Genomic DNA, 27189 nt, shown 5'->3' with positions numbered 1-27189 from the left:
CAATTTCAAGCTCCAAATGTGATGTCACTGAGCATGAAGTGGGGAGGAGTTACATGCAGTTGGCTCTGGTGAACTGGTACAATCTGGTCCCAGCCCCCACCCAGTCCTCCTCCTGGATTCCAAGACGTGTTCTTCACTCCTCTGCCTTGTTCATGCTGGCTCATCCTTCCCATCGCCACTCAACTGTCACTTCCTCACAAGTTTCAGCTGGACCTTTGCTCTGGATGAAAAGCCTTCTGAGAGCTTGAGAGGCCTCTCCAGTCTTCTCCGTTGTTTCATGAGATCCGAGAGAGCACCCACAGAGAGATTTTGGCTGTGACTCCGTGTGAGAACCCCTGAGCAGGACAGAGACTGGGGTGAGGTGCACACAACCTTGAAGGAATCTTTTGAGCTGGAACCTTTCTGTCAGAACAGCTCTTGGAGCGCGTCCTTGGTCCCATGGAAACTTTTGCAATGTATCAAACCCAACCTTCCCATAAAACAACTACAAAGAGACTAGCTGACATGTGCATTACATAATACTGAAAGCTCCCACCCCATGCGTTCATTGTGGAACACGGGATAACGCTCTTAAACGATGTATGGTGCTACCTTCCAGTGGCATTTTAGGTGTCACAGGGCAGAGTAAAGACATTTAGTTGAGGGCTTTGGAAATACTGTAGCAGCACCCTTGTCTTCTCTCTAGAGGCTGCTGAGCTCATTTGGATAAAATAGGAAATGACTTTACCCGTTAGCCTTGAACAAAATTGGGACAGCGTTAAATGTGTGAACTTCAAAGGAGTTCACCCACCTTCTCCCCTGCTGGTCTTATTTGCCTCTGCTTTCCCTTCCTAATCACCACGCCTGGCCAGCTGTGGGGATGTCCCATTGGAAGTCAGCTCTGCCTGGGGTATTTCTGGCCTCACCCAAAATAGGAAGAACCCAAGGTCTCCTGAGAGCCGTATCGCCAGAGATTCCCGTCCGAATCTGAAATCCCAAGAGAGAGAGGAGCATTTGCAGGACTTGCTGTCGGAGGCTGAACTCTTGTCTCCTCATCGAACTAAGGAGAGCCACCTACTTTTGAGAGGGTCACATGTTACCATTTGTCACCAATGCCTGGGGATATTGATTTTTTTCTCATGATCTTTTCTGACACCAAAGAGCCTTTCTGGTGCCTCCTCTCGGGTCTAATTGCAGACATTCACAGAGCCTCTACGATGATCCAGTGGCCTGCCGAGCATGAGCGTTTCCCATGTAGTGTCTCATCTAAATCTCACAACAACCCATACACTTACGGTTTTTGCTTTAAAGTTGAGAATTCCAGGACTCACGTTAGGAAAGTTGCCTAAGATCACATAGCTCATAAGTGACAGATTTTGAGACTCAAATCCAGGTCTGGTGACAGAGCCCTGTCTTCTGTCAATAGCCCATCTAAGGGAAATCGAAGGAATGATATAATTTCATTTGGGAAAAAATAACTTCTTGGTAAACAGATCACTTAGGGGTTATATTTTCTTCCTGTCAGTTACTCTCAAGAAAACTTGCTGTCTGACCTCTTCCTGCTAAAGACAGACAGAAGCCATGGGCACATCAGACATAGCTCGAGGCCTCCAGTGCAGGGCTCTTTGGGGCCCCCCCCGCAGATGTGCTGTTGAACCCATGGCCATCTTCGTTGGCCCCTAACCTCCCATAAGGACCTAACTGGCTTCTCCTCCAATTTCTCTAAGAGCCGAACAAGACGATAGGGCATATATGAATAGTGAAAACAATGTTTTTAATAACTTTATTCTCACTGCACATATACGTGCCTCAGATTCAACAACAGGAGATGTTTGGCTCTTTCATGACTAATTTCAACGATTTTTGCTTTCCCACGCATAATACCCTTGTCTCCAAAGGTCTTTGGGCTTCCCTCACCATGCAGGGAGGGGCTGGTCATGTGGTCCTCGCAGGGAGGCCGCAAAGGTAGAATTTCCTTAAGACAGTTTGAATGACAGATTCTGCCTCGAGGCTGCCTTTACTGTTTTTCCTGGATAAAAAACACTCAGAGTAATGAGTGGATTCTGCATTTAGTATTCTAGGGTACAAACAGCCTCACTGTGGGTTAGAGCAGTGGGCTTGAACCTCCCGAGGTTCCCAGGGAGGAGGAGAGGAAGCAGGGTCTGAGTTGGGAAGGGATTAGATGGCCTCACAATTGGCCTGAGAAAGTTCAGTCAGGCAGACCCAAATGCTCTGCCCAAATGATGGGGAAAATCTATAGTGATTCTGGCCTAGGAACTGAATCTGGAGGGCAATAGGCAAATCCCCAAGTCAAGTTGGATGGGCGTCTATATCAGGAGATCTGACTACATCATAAAGAAGATTAAGAGACAAGAGGGAAATTACACCTAGAGAGTATTTACTTTGTACCATGTTTTATATATCTTTAGTTTAATGTGGGACTAAAGCATCAAATAGATCTGGGTTCTATTTCTGGACCTCCCTGAGCCCATCACTTCTCCACTTAGGAGAATGGAGTAAAATGATTGGTGGGCTGGGTCACTTGCTTAATTCTGTCTCATATGGGGAGTTATGGCTCAATCCTTTTCACTTAGATCCCACAGAATGGGTTCCCTGCAGGAAGTGTATAATTATCAGAAGTAAAGAGAATGGATGTGGAATAGCCAGAAGCAACAAGTGTCTGTTCAGTGATTGAGCCCCAAGTCCCCAATATTCGTTAATCTCTATACTGAGGGCGGGAGGGAGAGGAGGTAGCCTCCAGAGCTCCAGCCTCAAAGAAGTACGGAAGACTGATGTGAGCCACCAAGTAGAACATTTGAATCTAATTAGAGACCAGTTTCCTCGATTACAATTGTTTTTTAATGTTTGTTTTTTGAGACAGAGAGCATGAGTGGGGGAGGGGCAGAGAGAGAAGAAGACACAGAATCCAAAGCAGGCTCCAGGCTCTGAGCTGTTAGCACGGAGCCCCATGCAGGGCTGGAACCCATAGACCACGAGATAATGACCCGAACCAAAGCTGGACGCTCAACCGACTGAGCCACCCAGGCACTCCTGATTTCTTAGGTCTTAGAACTAAAAGGTGCATGTTTCAGTCGAACTGAATGGACAACTTGACCCAGAGATTCACCTGCCAGGTATGAATAGAGCAAAAATGAGACAGGGAGGGAAAGGAGTGTTTCCACGCTCAGGAAGAATGAGGGCACCATTCTCACCCTCTCAAGTGTGTTGACAAAGAAGGAAGGTAGAGACTGTCTCGTCCCAGGCCTGAGACCAGCCATGGAGGGCTGGTCCACCTTGGGGAGTGGGGGGAACTGCTGTTTCCATCGGCTGCCATCAGCAGCATAGTCACTGTGGTGACTCCATGAGAATCTGTCCTGCAGCCCCCTCCCCCCCAAACTCCAGTGAGGGAAATGTACCAAGCCCCACCTGCTTTGCTCTGAATGCTTCACTGTGTTTGTGCCAAGGGTCACTCTTCCTGGGGGCTGCTTCCAGCCAGTGACTGAGCACAGCAGCCCCGTCCAGAGACACAGGACGGCTTTGACTGGTAACTGTGCCTTGAGGACTCCCCAATGATCCTGAAGAACTTTCCTTAGACTGCAAAGGGGTCTAGGATTCTTGCTTTACACAGGGTGTTTTCCTAATGAATTCCCACTAAACTCCTGTATGTCTGTATATTAGTTTCCTGTTGTTGCTATAACAAGTTGCCACAAACTTAGTGCCTTAAAACAATGCAAATTTATGCTCTCACAGTTCTGGAGGTCAGGAGCCCAAATGGGTTTCACTGGGTTAAAATCAAGGGGTTGGCACAGCTGTATTCCTTCTGGAGGCTTTAGGGAAGAATCTATTTCCTTGCCTCTCCCAGTTTCTAGAAGCCACCTGCATTCCTTCCTTGGCTTGTGGCCCGTTCCTTCATCTTCAAAGCCAGAAGTATAGCATCTTCAAATCTGTCTCTGACCCTGACCCTCCTGCTTCCCTCTTATAAGGATGCTTGTGATTATGTTGGGTCCATCTGGATAATCCAGAATAGTCTCCCCATCTCAAAATCTTTAACTGCGTCAGCAAAATATCTTTTGCCAAGCAGGGTAAACATATTCACAGGTCCAGGAAGGAAGCTCTGTCTACCACAATCTATTGAAGCTTATCCAGGAATCAGCTGTTCTATTAAGACCTCTTTTACTCAAAAGCAAGGACCCATGGCAGCAAGTACTCATCCCTATGAAACACATAATTTTAGTTTTGTCATACGATATTGTGTTATTGGACACATCCTGCTACAATGCCTTATTTTATTGTTTATATCCCATGCACTAGATGATGAGATCTCTGGGGTAAAGGGTCATCATATCTTACCTCTGGAGTGCCTCAAACCGAGCAGAGTGTGGCACAGCTTAGGTTTCAGTAAATAATCACCTGAACGGAAGGATACACTTTATAATGTGTAGAGGGCATTTCAAGTATTTCTAAGGTGGGGGGAGGGGAATCCATTAAAAGGTTATTTGTAGATTGTCCAATATTTAGGACCAAGCAGACAGAGGACCCATGAAACAGGTAGAAATTTGGGGAGATTTCAAAGTCCAGCCTAACTTAAAAGGTTTGGTGGAAATGCCAAGGCAAGGAGGTGTGCTCCAACATAGTGTCTTGGGACAGTAACAATCCGTTGGAGTTGCTGGAACATAAAATTCCAGTAGGAGCAGAGCCTAAAGATGAGGCTGGAGGGAGAGAATGAAAATCTGTGCCGGACTCTTATAATTCCTGCTAAGGAGTTGGGGTCTTGTTCTGTAGGCATCAGGGAGCCATCATGGATTTCTAGTTTGAGTGATGTGATCAGGTTTACGTCTTCTGAGGCTGGAGCGTGGAGGGTAAAGGAGGAGAAGGCAGGCTGAAGGTAGGCGGGTGGCCATGGCTCATGATAGGGACACTCATGTGCTGAGCTAAGGCGGTGAGAACCGAGATGGAGAGGCAGAGAACCCCGGTGAATGAGGGAGTGACCGCGTCAGTTTCTGCTCGCCATTTTACCCCAGGCCCCACAAAGGATCAGTGGGCATTCAGTGAATATTATATCTGCTGAGTAAGTGACAGAAGTGGTTCTTGTGATGTTAAAAAAAAAAAAAAGCAGGATTGGTCGAGCTGGGTCGTTGGGACCGGTGCAAATAAACACGCTGCAACTGATCAGGCAGCATGGGGGAAGCCCACTATGAGGCGAGCTTGAACCGGACATCAGTTTGAACTTGGCTGTCAGATACCTGACTTGCAGCACATGTGAATGTGTGCATGGTGTGGGGGGAGGTGGGCTCAGGGTGCAGGAGTGCCTCCCTCCTGGCTCCTCCCTGCCCTGCACATCTCTCTGGGCTCGTTCTTGGCTACTCAGGTTTCTAGTCCTGGCTTACCCCAAAGGGCATCATGCATAGCATTCCTTCTGCAGCCCACTCAGGGATTCTTAAATGTTGCCTCATTTCCATACTGCCAGCATTTGCCAACAAATTCATTTGGGTTCATTTTTAATAAGCTCCTAGGCGCTTGGCTCAGACCTTAAATATTTCACTTGATTTGTGTTTGAGAGGGGGGAAAAACCCACAAACCAAAAATGATGGCCCTGTGTAAAATGACAAATATTTATTGGACTTTTCTAAATGCACCCAATACTTTTAAAGGCCTCTGGGAAAATATTAAATTAAAAACTGTCTGTGCATTAAACAACCTGCAAAATCAACCGCTCTTGGTACATAAAGCTTCATTTCCCCGACCGGCATGTATGGGTTTGGACCGTTTGGCCACTGCTGTCTTGACGAACAGAGAGAAAGTCGTGATGAAACATTACCTATATCTGGATGATTCTTCCTCGTGGGCCAATTAAAGTAACTCCCACCCACCACATTTGTCCTTGCTTCTTGTTTTGGTGTGTGATTTGCCTCTCTCTGATTCAATAGACCTGGAGAAATTGATCTACAGAGACATTGTGAAATCTATAATTTTACCACAGTTGAGAGAATATGAATAGCATAATTGACCAAATATAATTCTCGTCTCTGAGGCTCACCCATGATATGTCGATATTTTAGAAAGGAAAGAAACCAGCATTTATTGAACACCTACTGTGTGCCGGATATTGAGCTGAGCGGCGTTTCTGATCCAGGCTCGGTGCTTCTTCGTCTTTCCTGTAGCAACAGTATTCCTGTCTCTGTCATATCGAACAGGGAGAGGCAGCTCAGAGACAGCAGACGCCTCGGCCAGGATTACACAAGAAGCGTGAGTAGCAGGATTCAGGGCTCAAGCTTACGTTTGTCACCTGCAGGAGCAGTTATAGGAGGAAACGAGGTGACAGCCGCCCGCGGCTTCACGGGTAATGCTCCTTCTCTGTCCTGGCTTGCAGAGCATCAGCTCAGGCACTGCACACGCTGGCTGGCTGGGATCTGAGGCCACCATGTGCAAGAGGGAGAGGGCCCTACTCCCCAGGAAGCCCCACTCTCAGTTCCTAGTAGCCTTCAGGAATGACTGCCTTGCCTCCGAATCCAATGGGGATGCTTTTGGTGTTTGACTGTCGAGTGTGACGTTGACTTGTGGTTTAGGGTGTCTTGTTTCCTATTTCTGCTGCAACAAATGACCACGGACCGGGTGGCTTAACACAAAAGAAATTCCTTTTCTCCTAGTTCTGGAGGCCAGCATTCTGAAATCCAGGTGTTGACACGGTGGTTTTGGGGTCTCTGAGCCAGAAACCGTCCCGTGCCTTCCTCTGGCTTCTGGAGGTCGCCCGCAGGTCTTGGGGTTCCTTGTCCTGTGGCCGCATCTTACTCCTGTCCCTTTCTCTGTGTACGTCACCTTCCCTGTGTCTCCGTGCGTCCATTTCTGTGTCACATAAGGACACTCTCCTTGGATTCAGGGCCCACCCTAAACCAGCATGATCTCATCTTGATCCTGACCTTAGTTACATCTGCAAACACCCTGTCTCCAAATAAGGTCACGTTATGATGTTCTGGGTGGACGTGAACACTTTGGGGGATACTATGCAACTCGTTACACATGGATATTGTTTACGGTATTTAGAAAGTATTTTGATAAGATGCTATCAGCATCTGGTGTTTAATTTTATTAACTATAATTTTGGCTTTCTTTGAGTTAAAAAAAATCTCTTTTTGTCTTTGATGGATTGAAGAGGACCAATCTATTAATAGACCCCTTATTATTACATGATGCTTTAATATGGTATTCAGCTCTCTTTAGTAGAGAGCTACATACTATTGAAATGCTTGTAGTCTTATTTAAATGCATTGCTAGATTCAGTTTAAAAATATATTATTTAGGGGTGCCTGGGTGGCTCAGTCAGTTAAGCATCCCACTCTGGCTCAGGTCATGATCTCGTGGTCTGTGAGTTTGAGCCCCACATCGGGCTCTGTGCTGACAGCTCAGAGCCTGGAGCCTGCTTTGGATTCTGAGTCTCCCTCTCCCTCTGCCCCTCCCCCACTCACACTCTGTGTGTGTGTCTCTCTCTCTCTCTGTCTCTCTTAAGAATAAACATTTAAAAAATTAAAAAATATTTATAAATATTATTTAGAATTTTTATATCATAGTCCCAAACGGGAGTGAGTTTATAGTTTGTCCTTTGGAATATTTCAACTTAGTTATAGTCTGTCCAACTTAAAAACTTTGGGAATTGTCTATCTCTTCTGTGTGGGCTGGGTAAGATTACATATTGTAAAAATGAGTTAATCTTTGGAGTGATGTGTCTATTAATTCTTCTGCACCCAAGGCTATTTCACATAAATGATAGTAGGAAACTTTTTAAAAAAATTCTTTGCAAATAAATATTGATCTAAGCAAACGGATCAATTTTGATAGCCTCCTAGAAAATGTTTAACATTTAACTGTGATTTTTTTTCTAATTAATTAGTAGACTGTCAAACAGTGTTCTGTTTCAAAAACTCTGCCTTGCTTCTTATCCAAACATTGTCCTTTTCTGTTTCCTCTCTTTTTGTCTCCGTTACTTGACTTCTCAGAGTTCATTGTAATTTCTACCTTGTCATCCCCATGTATCCACTCTTAGGCATTTTGGTTACTTGTGTGCTTTTTCCGTTTCTTATTTTACTAAGTTACCATTACTTATATATTTCCCTTTATTTTTCAACTTTAGTGGAAAAAGATTGTAATGTAATATACATGTATAGCATTTAGAGTATAAAATATTTTTCGTATACCTAATATTTAACCCTGTCTTATGTGTATGCATAAATACATAAAATATTTAAGGCGCCTGGGTGACTCAGTCGATTAAGTGTCCGACTTAGCTCAGGTCATGATCTCACGGTTCATGAGCTCGAGCCCTGCATTGGGCTCTGTACTAACAGCTCAGAGCCTGGAGCCTGCTTCACATTCTTTGTCTCCCCCTCTCTCTCTGCCCCTCACCTGCTCATGCTCTGTCTCAAAAATAAATAAACATGAAACAAAATTTTTTCAAGTATATAAAACCTTTACACTCTGAATCTGCTTTTGACTATAGTATTTAACACATCTTGTATGGATTTGTTGGTCACCTATTGACATTTTATATATTATATACCCTTTACTTGTAAATGTAGGTGAAAATTTTAATTTTGAACTTTTTTTCTGACCCATGAATTAAAGGTGTGCTTACTCAAAATAATTACAGTTTTTGCATAAATTGTTTGCTCTACATTTTTTACATTTATTTTTGAGAGAGAGAGAGAGAGAGAGAGAGAGAGAGAGAGAGAGCGCGCGTGCGTGGGGTCAGGGCAGAGAGAGAAAGGGAGACACAGAATCCAACGTAGGCTCCAGGCTCTGAGCTGTCAAAACAGAGCCCACTGCGGGGCTCGAACTCAAGAACCGTGAGATCACAACCTGAGCCGAAGTCTGATGTCCAACCAACTTAGCCACTCAGGCGCCCCTCTACATTTCTAATCTTACAACTTTCCGATTAAACCATTGTGTTTGGAGGGCTTGTGTTTTGGGAACTTTATTTAGATGATCAATTTGTGTAGATATGCCAAGGACTTTTGGGGAAAATAAAAAGACATTCTGTAGAAGTAGGTATAAAATTATTACATAGACAATCCAACTTGAATTTTCATTCCTCTGAACTTTCAAAGAGTGTTAGTCTGTCTTGTTTTAGTTAACTAATTGTTGGTGAGGCATTAGTTAGACCCTAAGTTGGTTAGTGTCTTTGGTCTCCTTCCAGGAGGGATTTATAACTACAGACAATCCCATTGGTGGTGGTTTATATCGCCTACATTTTTTTGGTTAATTTCTATTTCGGTTTCTAATGATTTTGATTTTATATTTTGACTCTATTATTTTGTCCATAGAGCTGCATGATTATTATATTAACTTTTTCAAAATGTTTATTTTTGAGAGTGAAAGAGAATGAGAGGGACAGAGACAGAGCCCCAGCAGGGGAGAGGCAGAGCGAGAGGGAGACACAGAATCCGAAGCAGGCTCCAGGCTCCGAGCTGTCAGCACAGAGCCCGACACATGGCTTGAACTTACGAACTGTGAGATCATGAACTGAGCTAAGGTTAACCGACTGAGCCACCCAGGTGCCCCTATATTAAATTTAGGTAATTTCTTTGTCTACGCAAAACGAGACTGTTGCTGGAACTCTTTAATGCATTTTATTTTCACTTTTCCTTTGTCTACCTGACTAATATTAAATATCACCCCTTATTTCCCATTCCTTTGTGGTTGCCTGCTGTATATATACCTGAAAGTTCCATCCTGGGGGTAGAGGAGAGGTACCTTCCCCTAACATTTACCCACAGTCTGTGTGTGTGTGCATGCACACACGTATTTTAGATGCAGGTATGTAGAAGAAACTTTCTTTTCTTTTTTAAATTTTTTTTAATGTTTATTTATTTGTGTGTGCGAGAGAGACAGACAGAGTGTGAGCGAGGGAGGGGCAGAGAGAGAGGGAGACACAGAATCCAAAGCAGTCTCCATCCACGCTCTGAGCTGTCAGCCCAGAGCCCGACGCGAGGCTCGAACTCACGAACCGTGAGATCATGACCTGAGCCGAAGTTGGACGCTTAACCGACTAAGCCCCCCGGGCACCCCATGAAGAAACTTTCTAATAGAGGAAAGCCGTGGGGGCAGGACAAAACTCAAGAGTTGTTTCCAGGTTTTACAAGACGGACTGCTCCTTTGCTGCCACCTTCTTTCAGAAGAAGCTGTTAGTGAGACAGGGGGGACCTCAAAGACGACCCTCCTGAAATCTGGGTCCCCATGCCCTGACTTCCACCTCAGCACTTTGCGGTATACACAGCCCAAACCACAGTCCCTATCATGACAAACACATAACGCACCGGTAAGATCTGTGTGCCCGCTGAGTCTGGTGGCCATGTGTGATTTCTTCGGAATCCGCTGTGTTTTGGAAGGCAGGTCTGGAAGAAAGAAGTCATAAGTCATGCTACCGCACCACTCATTATTCATTCATTAAACTTTTAGTGAGCAGCTAATGTAGCCGTGTGGGGGAGACTAGCCCTGAGGACAGAAAGGTGAATAAAGCAGACCTGGCCGCGTGCTCCCTCACGGGAGGACCGAAAACCTGTTCCCCAGAAGACAAATAAAGCTGCGGTTGTAGGTCACCTGTTTCCAAGAATCACCTTCCTGGGGGGGAGAGGAAGGAGACATGGGTTACTACAACTCCCTCACATCTTGGAGAAGACAGTACGGAGAGATGATTTTTGTGATGAACTGTCGGTGAGGAAAGTAATGTGACAGAAAGTGTCATAGCCTTGGGCTAAGAGAAAATCAGCAATTAGCCAGAGAGAGATTTGTGCCCCCCCCCCCATCAAAAAAAAAATTGAAGATGGAAAAAAAAAGTTCCTTAATTTTATATATACGCTAAGGAAAGGGGACCCTGTGGGGAGTGACTTCCTGTGCCCAGGGTATAAGTTAGAGTACAGTCCATCCACATGTCCTGGCAGACTCAACCGAGAGCACCAGGAAAGTCCTGAGGTTACATTTTTCTTTTTGAAGAATGCTGCCAAATTGCTAATTTGGACTTAGGTTCTTTTTCTGCAACATCGCTTTCTCTGACCTCGGAGGAACGAGGGTGTAGGCAGCTGAGTATCTTAACGTCTGAGAATTGCCAACTCTGCTCCTCCTAAACTCTCGGGTGGATTGGTCCATAGGGTTAAATGGCTCATTGCAATTCAGCAAAGTGGCTTTGATGTGCAATTAATGTTTGTTAATTTGGTTAAATGTCAAAGTATACATTTTTTGGGGGAAAAAAAAAGTTCCTGCAATACGGTCTCCACCCCCAAACCTTTTAAATATCGAGGGGTGAGATGTTATTCTCAGACAAGTGCAGAGGCAAACATATTCAGCGTCTGCTTGAAATTGAATGGACGATACCTTAGCTAAATGTCCCTCTTGGGAGAAGAGACAGTAATATGTCAGCACATCGGAGTGTAGAGCCAAAACTAACAGATAGTTGAGAAAACCCACTGGAAAACTATTGCCTTTACCACCTGGCCCCTAAAGAAGAAAGAAGGGCTTTGACTCAACTGTTGGCTCATTGTTTTGATTCCCCATCTGTTTGTTCCCCTAATATCTTAATATTTTCCCCTTGTATTTGTGTCTTGCATGCTCTGGGTATTTGTTATTAATCTTTGGTGCGTCCATATGTATATTCTGATTCTGTTTGGGTGCTAAAGGTTCAGGCATAGTTACTAGATCCTTTTTATAATGAGCATTTTCATTAAAGCCTACCATGCATTTATGTAAAATACATGTAGTGAAAATGTACACCATAAAGATTTAAATAGGCTAAAGCTCTTGATTCTTCAGCCTTGGCATACATCTGCCACAAAATGGTCGTCTTTTCCAAATTCACCGGGGAAAAAATAGATTTAAGGGTCTCAGTATTAGGATTTCTCTCATACTTGTTATTTTTTTCCGTAACGGTTTGATCCCTGCTCCAGCCCCGTGCTGGTTAGATGGCACTGCTTCCATGCTTAGTGTGACTTTGGGTGTCCCAGATATTTTTAATTCCATGTCTTGTCCTCTTTTAAAAAAATCATTCTCTTTGTGCTGCTCCTCTGCCGTGTCTTTGGTATAATTCGGTGGCTACATTTTGTCTGCCCCACTCACTGCCCATTCACCCTGCTGCATGGCCGGGGCTGAGGCCGACCCCTTCCTAGCCTCAGTGATATATTCCCGCTTCCTTTTGTTCCGTCATTTGTTTTACACTCATCACTCCCTCCTTCCTTTTAACCTCAGGAAAGAAAGACCCCCCCGAGGGCCAGGATGTAGAGTCTATGGAGACCTGCTTTCGTTTGCTCGTTAGGTCAGAGGGCCAGAGGCAGTCCTAGTGGCTCTTCCACACTAGGAAGGATCCCCAAAAGCCAGCTGATCGTAAAGAACATATATTTCTTGATTACATTCTCTCTTCAGATCATTCTCAGGAACCTATCACAATGGGTTGTCTCCAGTAGGGCCACGCCTGTGAACCTGTGGCCTGGTCCCCATGCTTGGAGGGGCCTTGCACTTGGTTTAATGCTCCGCTGTTGACATCTTAAAAAATTATTAATAATTTTTGAACAAGAAGTCCCATGTTTTGATTTTTCATTGGGTCCTACAATAATGGAGCCGGTCCTGATTTTCTCTGCAGGATTCTGACCGTTCCTCTTAGGAGATCGTCAACCCAGTGAATGTTGTTGGCCACTAAATGGGAGTTTCTATCGTCCTCATCTCGGGAGGGTCAGGGACATCTAGGTACCTCTCTGGGCCTGGAAGAATGCGTTAATATTCCCCAGGGTTCAGTGAATTGAGTTCAACAATGATTTAACTTAACTGCCAAGGAATTTATGATTATCTTGGGTGGTGAGCTCATTCACTGATAGCACTGTTTTTATGAATGGAAGGGAACAAGGTCCAAGGTGCTGATCAGTACGGTGGAAATCAGTCATGGCTTATCTGGGATGCCCTATGAATTTTGTGGCCCTGGGATCCTTGAAGGTTACATCTCTTCAAGTTTGATACAGAGTCCCATTTCCTACTTTTCTTATGTAACCACTAGCTGTCCTTTGGTTGTTCTTTGTCCCAGGACTTCTGCAGAGTCCTCCCAAACTTTGCAGAAATAACGTGTGGATTTTTCAACCAAAGAGTGTACGATTGCCTCTCATGGGATGTGCTATGTTCAGGAACTAGACGATGGTAAGCCGTCAGAAAAATGATCTCCTTTCTCTTTTCCGGTACCTTTGTCTCCGGCCTTTAGTTGGATCTCCACGGCCCACTGGAAACAAACAACAAACGCCTCCTCAGCCAGATATTCAAGACACATGTCATTCTGTAATCCATTTATTTTTCTAGATAAGTCCCTAACTCCAGGTGCTAGGGAGGACATTTTGCTAGAATTGGAGGAGGTAAGTTACACACGTGTAACTTGTGTGAGCAGTGTGGTCAGCTTGGTTTTCTGGATGATGGGTTACATTTAAGAATGGGCAGACAGCTTGGTGGGAGGAATTGACCAGCTGACTTTCTGTCCTGGAGGCATCACTACGCTCTCTCTGCCTCTGACTCTGGCTTTGACTTCCTCTTGTGTGTGCTTTGATTTTAATTGGATTCATGAAGGAGAGAGGAGAAGCACTCTGCCCCCAGCAGAATGGTCCACTGTGGAATTCTTACTGAGTGTGTAGAATCCTGGGAAGGATTGGGTTTGCTTCTTTGTCCTCCCCCCCACCCCCCCGGTCTTGATTTGATAGAGGAATGAATTTAAAACTTCATTTAAAAAAAATACCAAGCTAGCCTGGACTCATTGTCTATCCTACCCAGGGCCTCTGTTTCCAGGAAATGGTTGGACCGGGGAAGGAGTCTTGGGAAGGAAGTGGGAAGTCAGGTTTCAAGTCCCAGCTGTGTGAGTGAGTAGCTGTCAAACTTGCAGTCTCCTCTTCACCACATTTAAGAAGGGTGGGGGATGAAGTCGAATTATCACAGTGACCACTATGGTTTCAGAATGTTGTATGTGGAAACTGCCTAACCTAGTGTCTTGTGCATAAGAGACGCTCAGATTGTATTCAGTTGAACCAGAGCAGGGGAATAGCTCTGTATTAGTGTTTTTATTGTTACTAAATGTCCTTTTGGCAGGAAACTAGGGTTGTCCAAATTCTGCTTCATCATTTGCCTACTTATATGTTCTGTGATTTTTATATGTGTGTATGTGTGTGTGTGTGTGTATATATGTATATACATGTGCATATATACATACATGTGTATACACACACGTGTACACACACACACGTACACACACATATGCATACATAAAAGATTGCGACAAACCGAACATTACAGTAACTGATATTTGTGCCCAAACCTCAATGCAGGGGAATATGGTGAGGCGGAGTGTGCAGAAATCTATCTGACTAACACAGTTAGGCTTAACCTTGTTCCAGGCCGGTGTGGCATACCCACAAGTCCTGGGATAATGGACGCGGAGAGCAGGAACAAATTTGCTTGCTCTAGCCTGCTACAGGGGAGTAGCCCTGGTTCCGGCTGACAAGTGAAATCGGGAAGTGCAAGGTGGTCATCAGGCGGCCTCCAGTGTGGGGCTAGCCTGGGCCCCCAAGAAGGACAGAAGGAGAGAGGAAGAGGGAGAGGCAGAGTGAAAATGACAGGGAACCAGACCTGTAACGTGGCGCTCGCGTGCACGGTGACCCCGGCTACCAACCAACAGGGCTAGGTCAGACACTGCTTCCCGTTCCGGCAAATCCATAGCAGGTCCTGCCCTTGGGGGAGAGAAACATTTCGAAGAGGAGGATTAGAAGTTCACCTCCATCCTAATGGCCCTTCAGAGGCCACTCCTTGTAGATTTGATTTGATGTCTCTCAAGGGAAACTTAGATTCTGTTTTTCTCGGGAGAATTCCACAACAGATCACACTCCCCGGGGTCTTGCTTTTCCTGCCCGAATAGAAGAGGGGGGCGCGTTGTAGGCCATCGCGGAATTCCAAACTGAGATTCCAAGAAGGAAATTGCATTTGTTCATATAATAAATAACAATGCATTTGGGCCTGACAACCACTAGGCATGGCTGCAGAAGATATATAATACAATTAGCCCTTGCTGGGAGTTGCCAGCTGACAATGGGGCAAGATTTATGTGGTTGCTTTTTCCATAAGTACAGTTTTATTTGATAAGTACAGCCCAAAGATATAAAGAATTAATCCAGGGTCTGCATTGTGGGATATTTCCTCTGTAATATTAAAATAAATATTACCCCTCTATCTAATTACATAAAATTACGTTAATAATATCTTCTTTGTTGTTGTTGTCTGCCTGTTTCATCTTTGTAGCCAAAGAGTTTATTAAAAGCAGTGACTGGCTTCCTTTCAGAAAGAGGTAGATTTTTTTTTTATCATCTTAGAAGAGTACAATTATCTCCTTTTAAAGAGAAACCCTCCTCACTGGGTTGGAAGGTCTGGTGACCATCAGGGTTGGTTTTTAGGAGACAGCCTTTGCCCTGAACTCCCTCACATCTAGCCACTCCCATGTGGCAAACTTGAACTTTTAGGAGTGGCCAACTCACGCTCCGCTGTGATCGTGTGTGGGGGGCTGGGAGTATATAGAGGTGGAAGGTGGGCTTTTGATCGTTTTTGAAGGATTCTATACTTATCTGCTATGGGGCGTTAACCCTGCAGTGTGAGAAGGCAGAGGGTCAGAGGGTCACGGCTTGGGGAGAGGCTACTTTCTTCCTTTCTTTTTTTAAGTTTATTTTTTTATTTATTTTGAGAGAGGGAGAGAGAGAGCAGGAGAGGGGCAAAGAGAGAGAGGGGGAGAGAGAATCCGAAGCAGGGTCTGTACTCCCAGTGCAGACCCTGACGTGCGGCTCGATCCCACAACCGTGAGATCATGACCTGAGCTGAAATCAAGAGTCAGCCGCTCAACGGACCGAGCCCCCCAGGTGCCCCCTGGGAGTTGCTTTCTTAATTGCCCACGTCATGCCCGGACATTCGGTGCGTTTATTGGTGGGTACTTAGTAAGAGTTTATCTGAGGCCAGGGGAGGTATAGACAGTCTCCGTGAGGGACCTGGAACCTGGGAGAGAAAGCAAGAAGGTGGAAACCTTAAAGTGTGCGGCGGCCTCAGAAATAACAAGGTCCACTTCTTCACACAGGCATACACCCTAGACAGGCTTGCCAGCCGCTTGTCTTTGATCACACTTGACTGAAGGTGTGCTCCATTGTTGGTTTGCCAGTCTGCAAACTGCTGGGCACTTACTCTCCAAGGTAAGGGAAGCACAGAAGTGGAGAGCTGGTGTTTGATTACATTTATGGCAATATGACACTGTCATCCTTCGCCTACGGACTCTCGGTGGTAACAGTCATCAAAGTTTGGCATTATAGCGTGCATTTCACGTCACTGTTCTAGTTATATCGTTTTCTAGTAATTAATTTTTATTAATCGGAAGTGCAATGAACTGGGGAAAAAGAAAAAGGAGCATTGAGTTTTTCAGCTGATGATTTGCAACAGTGCAGGTCTTAATGGATAGACCTTTTTCTATCCCCAGAGCCCATTACAAAGATTAATACATGGCAGAGCCCCAGTAAACTTTGGTAGCCCTGGCATCAGCTTTTTATTTATTTATTTTTTGGTTTATTTATTTACTTTGAGACAGAGAGAGAGAGCATCCTAAGTAGGTTCCGTGCTCTCTGCGCAGAGCCTGATGCAGGGCTTGATCCCATGAAACTGTGACATCACAGCCTGAGCTGAAATCAAGAGTCAGACGCTTAACCAACTGAGCCCTGCAGGCGCCCTAAGCATGAGCTTCGAATGTGATTCCAGCACCTCTGCTCACCCCTGACTTCTGCTGTTGAGGAGGAGGAGAAGAAGAAGAAGAAGAAACGATTTACCGTGGGTCCCGTGTCCTGGATATGCTCATATTGAGGCCTCCCAAAAATCCTTTGAGGAAGTATAATTGGAGACATTTTCCGGAGGAGACAACCAAGGACGCACAGGTTACCCAGCTCCCAACGGATGGAGCCAGGTTTCGGTCCTGAGTGGCTGCTTTCTTTTTTTTTGACGTGCCTGTGCTCAGCCGAGACTGTCGGCCAGCAGGGAGCGAGTGCCCACTGTGTTCTAGGCACAGCACGGAGCTCCTTGCGGGCCTCCCCTTGGTAATTCCTCAGGAGCCCTCGGGGCTCATTTCGCTCTTTACCGATGAAGAATTTCAGTCACGGTTTGCTTAACTGCCGCGAGAAAAACTGGACCGACCAGTGTCTGACACCGATGCTGTTCAGCGAGGGGCAGTGTGGCCCGGTGGTTCCTCTCAGGTTTTGGACTTGAACCAACCCTGTTCACGTCCGCCGAGAATAGGGGTGCCACAGCTGCAGGGGTACACCTGTGCAGGCTGTGCACTATACGACATCAGGGATCGCCATTTGCGTCATCACCTATGTGATGTAATGTAAAGTTGTGCCGTGTGTAACCTGCAAGGCTGCATCCGTGCGCCTGGCTGGGAAAGGCTGCAGAGTCTGAAACCTGCGGTTCAAAATAGTCCCAGATGCGCTTTTCAGAAAACACACCAAGCTCCACCCTGCTCTCAGCGGAGAGAATGCCTCCACGCACTCCCCCTGGTGCCCCTATTGTGCCGCCCCTGGTGCAGGTCACTGGTCAGAAACAAAGCAAGACGAGCTTGTGATACACCCTTTGTTGGCCCTTTAATCTCTGGCTCACTGTGCTTTTATGAAATGTGAAAGTAGATTATGGGCTGTGAAACACTGTAGAGCTTCGTTAGGTAATGATTAAAACATAGCAAATGCTGCCCATGATAATAAAGGCAGAATGAGGTCATAGGAAAACTTACTCACGTTTCAGCTACTCGTTGTTTTAGAAGATCCAGATTCCCCGAGAAGAACAAAACCAGCATTTGTTCTTATTGAGATCTCTGTTGGCCTCTCTGAGTGGACTTGGCCTGGACTGTGCATTCAGTAAATGCTGACAGATGAAGGAAGGAAGGAAGGAATGAAGGGAAGGTTAAATGATTGAATAAATGAAGTTGCAGGGACAGCAGAAACTGGGAGCTTGCTGCCTGGCTGTAATATTTTTGGAGAGGTAGATGGGTGCAGATTATGGGATGGTACCTCCACGGGTGTAGATTGCCTGTCATGGAAACCAGTGTTTCTTGAGACCCCGCTGTATGTCCAGCCCTGCGACAGGGGCTTGTCCACGTGCCTGTTCATTTAATCCCTCATCAGCCTCACAGTGTAATTACCACCATCTCCCTCTTACAGGTTAAGTAACCGGTTTAGGCTCACACTTGTAAGTGACAAATACAGGAGTTGAACACAGTCCCGCATGACTCGGGAGCCTATGCTTGTCTGTCCTTTCTGTCAAGCCAAGCAAAACTTGCCCAAAGTTACGCGGAGATAAACTCCCTGTTTGCAATTGTGGGCTTTCCGGGGTCTTGGGTTCCTGCCTCCCTCCCCTGTTTGTGTCTATTGTTAGGGTTTTGCCTTTCCTGAGAAGTGCCTTCTTCTCCACGCCCCTGGCAGAGCCGTGGGTGCAGGAGCGGGGATGGGAGGTAGAACCATGGGTCCTGTTACACTGCCCCCTCAGCCCCACGTTTTCTTCCGGCATCAAGGTATTGCTGCTGCTTGAAAGCACCCCTCCCCCCCTTAGATCCAGGGCTGGGCTAATGGCTGCGAAGGGCTATTAATAAATCAATGTGCACAGATGAGAAGATCATAGCGAGAACTTTCTTCGAAAGGGGGCAGGGGAGGAAGGAAAGAGAAAGAAACAGACAGACTTAAATTTCCAGAGTTGACAGATATCACCTCACGCCAGTCAGAGTGGCCAAAATGAACAAATCAGGAGACTATAGATGCTGGAGAGGATGTGGAGAAACGGGAACCCTCTTGCACTGTTGGTGGGAATGCAAACTGGTGCAGCCACTCTGGAAAACAGTGCAGAGGTTCCTCAAAAAATTAAAAATAGACCTACCCTATCACCCAGCAGTAGCACCGCTAGGAATTTACCCAAGGGATACGGGAGTACTGATGCGTAGGGGCACTTGGACCCCAATGTTTGTAGCAGCACTCTCAACAATAGCCAAATTATGGAAAGAGCCTAAATGTCCATCAACTGATGAATGGATAAAGAAATTGTGGTTTATATACACAATGGAGTACTACGTGGCAATGAGAAAGAACGAAATATGGCCCTTTGTAGCAACGTGGATGGAACTGGAGAGTGTGATGCTAAGTGAAATAAGCCATACAGAGAAAGACAGATACCATATGGTTTCACTCTTATGTGGATCCTGAGAAACTTAACAGGAACCCATGGGGGAGGGGAAGGAAAAAAAAAAAAAAAGAGAGGTTAGAGTGGGAGAGAGACAAAGCATAAGAGACTCTTAAAAACTGAGAACAAACTGAGGGCTGATGGGGGGTGGGAGGGAGGGGAGGGTGGGTGATGGGTATTGAGGAGGGCACCTTTTGGGATGAGCACTGGGTGTTGTATGGAAACCAATTTGACAATCAATTTCATATATTGAAAAACAAAACAAAACAAAACAAAATTTCCAGAGTTGATCATTGAATTATTGGATTCACCTTTTTCCTTCAGTGATTAGTGGCAGAAAACCCTGGGGCGAGTGAGGATTCAGGGTCATGAAAAAAGAGAGGGAGAAAAACCCCACTTCTTTGTCCTGTCATTTGATGCCCCTGGATGCTGAGGCGGGGCTGCAAACTGCTGACCAGTGTTTGGTTGGTGTTGGGAACGTTACTTCAAAGCTCTGGGAGCCTGAGTGGTGGGCCCGGAGAGGAAGGAGAGGAATGCACTTGCAGGGGCGGGAGGGCAGGGTGCGGAGGTCAAGGGGGAAGAGGAGACTCACCAAGCATCGACATTGTTCAGCCTTTCAACCTGTCAGCTCCTTGCCACTGCTCCGGCCAAGGCCCGGATCTCTCCCTGTGGCCCCCATGTCACCTCGAATCTGACTTTATGTTTCCAAGGCATGGTGTGTTAGCCCCCTCCCCCTTCTCTTCTGCTTCTGTGCTGACCCACGGTCCTTTTCGTTCACCGCCAGGGCGACGGGGCCAGGCCAGAGTCCCGGGGCCCCGAAGCCTCACTCACATCACGATGGCCCTGTGCCGAGTCCACCGACGGGGGCTGCCTGACAGTGCCAGGGTGTCCCCCCTCTTTCCTGCACCGCCACAAGGAGGCAAGGGCCTGGGTGTGGTACGTCGTCCGTGGTGTTTGTGTCCTCAACAGTAAATTCTTTTAGGATTTGCGGCCAATCAACAGAAAGCTGCTGAGCGTGGTGAGTGGGCCCCTTCCCTACTGATGCCGCAGGGAAGCTGGGAGGGCCCGGGTGTTTCCATTTGCCATGCTCAGTCCCAGTATGGAGTCTGAACACAGTGCCCTTATGTTTCATTTCCTCCGACTGCATTTTCAAGAGGTCTCCTCTCGGAGCTCTGTAATGCTTAGACACATGGTGAAGTCTTCTGGTGGGTTGTTTTTTTTTTTTTTTTTTTTTTTTTACCGTGTGCTCTTAATCCTGAATTCTTCTTAAGGATTTCAGACCCGCATGTACGTGTGCTCTGTGTTCGAGGCCCACGTTGTGCCCAGAATCCTCCAGTTTGCTGCCTCCTAATGGCTCCTGCAGAGCCTAATCTCGGTGCCTGTTTGGTGGGTGGGGGCCGTACAGGTTTTCACCAGCACCATCCCTCTTCCTCCGATCAAGGAGTTGGGGCGAAAAAGGCAATCCTGTGGTTGGTCGGGGGTGAAATTCTGCCTTCACATAACCCAGGATGTCTGGGCCTTCCTATCTGTTGGATTTAATCCCCCAGCAACTTTCTGAATAAACCTTCCGGTCGTGGTTCTAGGCTGTTGCTAAAGCAACTGACTGAGTGTTCACGTGCTGATTAAAAACTTTAAAACTCACATAGGACCTGGTTCACGGGACTTTGGGGTCATGCCTTCACTCCTTTGATTTGGGAACCTTTTCCCGAAGCACATTCGAGCGTGTGGTGGGTAGATTCAAGAGGACTGCATTTATTCTGGTATATTCCTCCCATGAGTGGGGAGAATCTTACTCCCCTTCCCTTGAATCTGAGTGGCCTCACGACTTGCTTAACCAGTAGAAGGCAACAAAAATGATATTCAGGGACACCGAAGGCCGGGTCATAAAAAGCCTTGCGGCTTCATCCCGGACCTCTTAGAACACTTGCTCTGCGGATATGTCCTCTGGGAACCCAGGCGCTAAGCCCTAAGGAGAGATCGTATGCAGGCGGTCGGTTTAACAGACCCCATGTCAACAGCTGGCTTCGACAGCCAGCCTCCCAGCCCAGGCTCCAGGCTGTGAGTAAAGAGACTACCTTGGGACAGACCCTCCAGCCCCCTGGCGGGATTGTTCCATGTAAGAGATGACTCACCCAACTAAATCCGTCTTGAATTTCTTATCCACAAAATTGTGAACAAAGGCAAATGGCCTTTTATTTAAAATGTCGAGGCAGTTTGGCATATAGCAACAGGTGACTAGAACACTCGATGTACAGAGATTTGAGTTCTTGGGAACATGAGGTGTTGAGAAGGGTCAGTGCACCCAGTCAGAAGGGAAAAAGAGAAGAGGGCTCTTTGCTACCTGTTTACAATTCCTCATCTTCCCCTGTCTCCTCGTTTCTTGTGGTCCAGCCAGTCAGATTAACTAATTTCCCAATCCAGTGTTCCACCTGGATATTTTTGTTAGCTTCAAAGTGGCTTTAGGAAATGCAGAAGCAGAGATTTTGAGGCTTGGGGCGGTTCGACCTTGGAGTTCCACCTTTGCTGGGTTTTACTGGGCAAATCTGTGTGGTCGCGAGGTCAGAGGGATGGATGAGGCAGGCCTGGCAGTGAGAGCTCTGCCCTGTCCTACACGGTGGGGGGGGTGGGGGTGGGGGGGTGGGTTCAGTGTCATGTGTGAAGTACAGTCGTCCCGTAGCAGCTTCCTACGGTCCAGAGTTAAGAAGGTTTCTGAGGCTGGCAGCAGGCTCAGGGGGAAGGAGCATTATCAGCGGTTTGTGATGTTTGACAAGGAATAGTTGGTGCTACACTGTGAGTTCCCTGTGGCCGGAGACCGGGCCTCTACGGGTGACTACTGGTTCTGATGCAGACCGTACACGGCTCACTGAGCGAATGAACCCAAAAAGGACCATCGGAGCCTGTGACTTTGCCCCAGTGGAAATCGACGAGAATGGGGATGTGTACACTCTGTGGATTCAGAGAAGCTATGACGTGTGGTGCTTGGAGTGGATTTTATACCAGACCGTAAGCAAACACACACACATCCTGATAGGGTGGCCTAGTGACATGCACACGAGACATGAAACGAGAGAGCTGGTGTGCTACGGCTGCCATGACAGCACGCCATACGCTGGGTGGTTTAAACGACAGACGTTTATTTTCTCACAGTCCTGGAGGCCGGAAGTTCAAGATCAGGGTGTCAGCAAAGTGCGTACCATCTGAGCCTTCTCTCCTTGGCTCGCAGATGGCGGCCACTCGGTCTCAGAGGGTTTCTGTGTCCTAATCTCTTCTTACAAGGACACCAGTCCTACTGATTTAGGGCCCACCCTAACGACCTCACTTTACTTTGGTCACCTCTTAAAAACCCCGTCTCTGAATACAGTCACATTCTGAAGTACCTGGGTTAGGAGTGCAACATATGAATTTGGGGGAGTGGGCAACACAATTTAGCCCATAACATTTGGGTTTGAGTACTGGCTTTCCTACCTACCGGTCATGTGACCTTGAGTAAGATATTTAACTTTCCTGAGCCTCGGTTCCCACATTTGCATAGTGAGAGTGAAAAATCACACCATGTTGGGCGGTGACCTGATGTGAAACATGCACACAGCAGGTGCCTCGTGTGTACCGACTGTGGGTGAATAACCGCTCCTTGCCTCAGCCTCTCGGTAACAGCCCCTTCTGGGATGGGGGACATTAATCCCTAACATTTATAGAATTACTTAGAGACTGTGAGGACATTTTTCAGGTGTAGTTCATCTAATTTCAAAAATTGTGTCATTACTATTAATATCAAAACTGTTGTTAGTGCCATCATTATACTGATGTGACAGGTAGAAGATAGGTCTGTCTCCCATCGTAGACCCACTGAGGCTGAGCATCTTGTCCCTGGTAATAGCTTTCACGACCTCAGGCACTGGTAGTGGACTGTCTCCCCAGCCAGCCTCAGCTCTGGGAGGTCTGTGGCAGTCTTAGGATCAGGAACATGAGGGACATACAGGTTGTCAGGCAGAGTACTTTGAGTTGGAAGCCAGGGGTCTGTGGGGTCTGTCACGCTCTCTCTGTCTTGCCTTCCCATTCATTCTAAAATCAATTGTGCAGAAAACCCAGTGTCTTTATGTGTCCTCTGCCTCCTTTTCTAATTTCAGAATTTGATTCCAGTGACTTCTTGTCAACTCTTAGTATAGAACTAAGAACTGAAGAAACGCCTTATCAAAGTTCAAAACTGTTATCTTGAGGAGGTCAATGAGAAGGAAAACAACATCTTATCAGCTGGGAGCCAAGTTAATGTTTCTCCATTTATTTTAGCCATAGACGGGGGGTCAGAGGACTAAGGGGCATATGAGTAATGATAAAAACTCTGTGTATAACACGTGGCCTTACTTTGTTTTGCGGCTAAAGAGGCCTCTGCTTTGGGAATACTTTGAAGAGAAGACTCACTTACGGGCGTCTCTTCAGGGAATGTGGAGATCTTGAACATGTCACAAGCCCATCATCGTAGGAAGGACGGGACCCACCATCTTGCATGAGCATACCAGCAGCTGGATGTGGGTCAGGTGTTTTGTGGATGTAATGTGACTCAATCCTCCCACAAAGCGATGAGGAAAAGAAGGAAACCAAACCTTGGTGCAAACCTTGACGTGTGTATTCTTAATAAGGTCTCTGGAATCAGCAAGATTTAGGGTCAGATCCTGGCTCCGTGATCAATACGAGATGGAGGCCAAGTGTAATAGTTCTCCAAGCTTCTCTTCCCTTCCCTGCAATTAGAGGTGATATAAGTGGAGTGCTCAGCTTAAAGTCTGTTACATAGCAAGAGGTCAGTAATGGATAACTCACCTTCACCATCATCACCACCGGACACCTCGATTATGTCATTTTCTAGAAGGCTCAGTGAAGTGGGGCTTAGTGTTATTTGGCATGGAAGATGTTTTAAGTTATGCCGATAAGCCTTCTTTGTATACTCTTTCTCCTAGAGAGGAAGTCACTTCCTTTTCAAGTCTTTTTCAGTCCTAATTATCTGAAGGAGAATATCACCATTTGGTGCTAATAGGACTTCCACACCTCTCTAATGCTTGTTAACAAAGAGAAATCAGGCCTGAGGCTCAGAACGCTAGACAGGGGGTGGTATATAACTAGAATTTAACAGTATGGCTTTTGTTTTATCATGTCTTCACGTCTTCTTTTTATAGATGGCAAATAGTAGTGGTTTCACACTCACAGTGGTATTTGAAGCATCTTACATAACATGATTAAGGGAAAGGCTAGAGTAGTAAATTAAAAACAAGGAACGAACAGTGCAGGTTGTAAACGGATATGACAAACGTGGTGATGGTGCTACGTGGCTATTTGGAGATTGGAGGGCTGCCTCCAGACAAAGAAAGCAAAACGCATTAATGTTGGCTCGATGCTCAGAATTGTAGTGGTTTTCCATCTCTTTCTGCTTCTCCTGAAAAGCCTGGTACCGTGTCCCCTGCATCAGAATCATCCAGGAGAGCCTAATAAACATGCAGGTTCCTGGCTCTGTCCCCATGGTGTCCTGGAACCAGCTCTTACCAGCTCACAGGCGCTGAGGGGCCACTTGTGTTCGCAGCTTTGCTCAGTGACGTCATCACATGGGAAGCTGAAATTTGCCAAAGTGAGAATACTTACACCAGGAAATCGGCAAGTGCCGCAAAGCAGGGGTTTCTTCTTCCTCTTCTTCTTCCTCTTCCTCTCCTCCTCCTCCTCCTCCTCTTCTTCCCCCTCCTCCTCCCCCTCTTCCCCCTCCTCCTCCCCCTCTTCCCCCTCCTCCTCCCCCTCTTCCCCCTCCTCCCTCTTCTTCCTCCTCCTCCTTCCTCCCCCTTCCTCATCTTTCTTCTTCTTCAAGAAAGCTGGTTGCAAAATTTATCAGCACACCAACTGCCCCTACCCCAAACCTGCTGGGGCAGAAAGTCTAGAAGGGCCCCAATATCCACGCTCACTAGGGTGCATGCCATCCAGGTGATTCTGCTGCTTGGTCCACATTTTGTAGTCACCGCCCGAGAGCCTCAGCAACCCTCTGGACCTGCAACTCTGGCTTCGCTAAGCCACTGCCCCTGCTCCGCCCGCCTCGTCCCCCAGCCTCTGTGGCCGTGAGGGCTCAGCTCTCTGGAGGGAAAATGCTGCCGAGGCTTCCCTATCTGATGAAGCAGAAAGACACTGGACAGGGACAGAAAAAACACTCACTTAAACACAAAGAGCCGAAATAATTGCTGAGCAAATCTAGAAAATGACTGGCTAAGTAAATTGCTCTTTTGTGTGTAAAGTTTCTTGGAGTTTGCCCCTGGCTGCGGGGTGGAGGGAGAGAGCGGCTGCTTGGGAAGCCGGGGCGGACTCGGAATCCCTGGCTGTACCTCCCCCGGGTTACACAGGCATTTCCTCCTGCTTCGGGTCACGGCTGCCTCTGCCCGCAGGACCCCTGAGCGTCCCTTGGAGGCTCGGGAAGGAGGCCAGGGATTACCGTAAGACACTGAGATCTCAGTCTGGAGTCGCTGTTGCGCTGTTGCGTTGGCTTGTCAAAGTCACGCTCTTTTGGTATGGAATTCAGATCAACATCCAGCCTGTGAAAATGGTGGTCTAACTTTCTTGCAGATAAAAGCCGTGGGGATGTCCCTTTCCGTCAGTAAGCACTTAATACGCGTTTATTGTGCTAAGGTGATTTTCTTAAGAACATAATCGCAGCACCCCAGCACGGGGAGCATACGAGGCACCGTCACAAAACCCCTTTCATACGATCACTTATTAAAGGCACATAATGAGTCTCCGAGGTACGTGTTCTTGTTCTCCACTGAGGAACAGGATTCAGTCGCTCGCCCAGAGTCACAGAGCTGGGATTCCGGGGCGGCCAGTCTGCCCCGGGGGCCGAAGTCTTAACCACGCGAGTGAGGCTGCATCTCCCTGCCGGCCATCGGCGTTCCCTGCTCGAAGTCCCGTGACTTCGAGCCCCTCTGTCGGGCTCTAGCTCTGTGACCCTAGCAAGTCCTTCAGCCCAAGACTTCGTCTACCCTCTTGTAAGATGGCCATTATAGCATTCGCTCAAGAGTCGTCAGAAACATTTAATAAACGCGCGTGCACAGCCCTTCTAGCAAAATTCCCGACAAAGCGCGGGGGAAAAATGTGTTGTTATTATTATTTCAACCCAAAGCTGGATGTTTTTGTGAGTTTGTTATCGTGGTGATTTACAGGAAAATCCCTCAAAGCCTGGAGCCTGCCTGTCCCCAAGGTTAGTCCTGTGATAAGCCCTAAACCCAATCAGGGATCTCTTCCTGGCTGGCATCCCACAAACATTAATGAGAGAGGGAGAGAGGAAGGGAGAGGGAGGGAGAGGAAGGGAGCCGGAGAGGGAGAGAAAGATAAGCGGGGGAGGGAGAGGGGGGAGAGACACAAGGTAGGAATGTCCTGACCCTCCAGAAGAGGCTGTCTGGACCCCAGCAAAAGTCCGGCCGGGGCCCCTGGGCTGCGGGGAGGGTCGTGTAAGTCCGGCCGGGGCCCCTGGACTGCGGGGACGGACATGTATTGGTTTTGTCTCCCCAGAGGAACTCTGTTGTTTGTCACCACCTAGTCTGACCTTAAGGTGACTCGCTTGCCCTCACACAGCAGCAATCGCCACGCAGAGCCAGCTGGGGATCAATTTGATCTCAGAGCAGTCCCTTTGGACCAAGAGTAAACTCCCCTTTGCTGTCAGAATGAAGGCTGTCTTGTCTCCCGCTGGACTCAGTAGACATTTTGGTTTCAATTTCTGATCCTAGAATGTCAGCAGTCGTCCAGATGTAATGCAAGAAGCTGCCTGGGGCTTCTTTTTATTCTTATTTATGTTTTAAAATACTTTCGAATATTGTAAGTGCAATAGTTGGCGATTGAAGACAGTTCAGAAAATACAAACAAGCCAAAACAAGGGAAAAAAATGGAACTACAAATCCTACCTTCCATAAATGTAAGCTATAGCTTGATATTCTTAATTCGCTTCCAAGT

The 27189-nt window shown here is 46.9% G+C and overlaps 2 long non-coding RNA genes across 6 annotated transcripts in view; one reads left to right on the top strand and one right to left on the bottom strand.

Annotated features, from left to right (window-relative positions):
* LOC102900985 overlaps positions 1 to 27189 on the top strand; it is an 807705-nt gene that overhangs the window by 217133 nt on the left and 563383 nt on the right. The window lies entirely within an intron of this gene.
* Positions 23401 to 25954, bottom strand: LOC109494644. The gene is made up of 3 exons (XR_002149644.3): positions 25161 to 25954; positions 24754 to 24820; positions 23401 to 23957 (listed from the first exon to the last, which is right to left on the bottom strand). It is a non-coding gene; the product is annotated as an uncharacterized LOC109494644 (long non-coding RNA).

This window comes from Felis catus, chromosome E2 (assembly GCF_018350175.1).
Source record: "Felis catus isolate Fca126 chromosome E2, F.catus_Fca126_mat1.0, whole genome shotgun sequence".
NCBI lineage: Eukaryota > Metazoa > Chordata > Mammalia > Carnivora > Felidae > Felis > Felis catus.
This window is presented reverse-complemented; position numbering and strand designations above follow the sequence as displayed.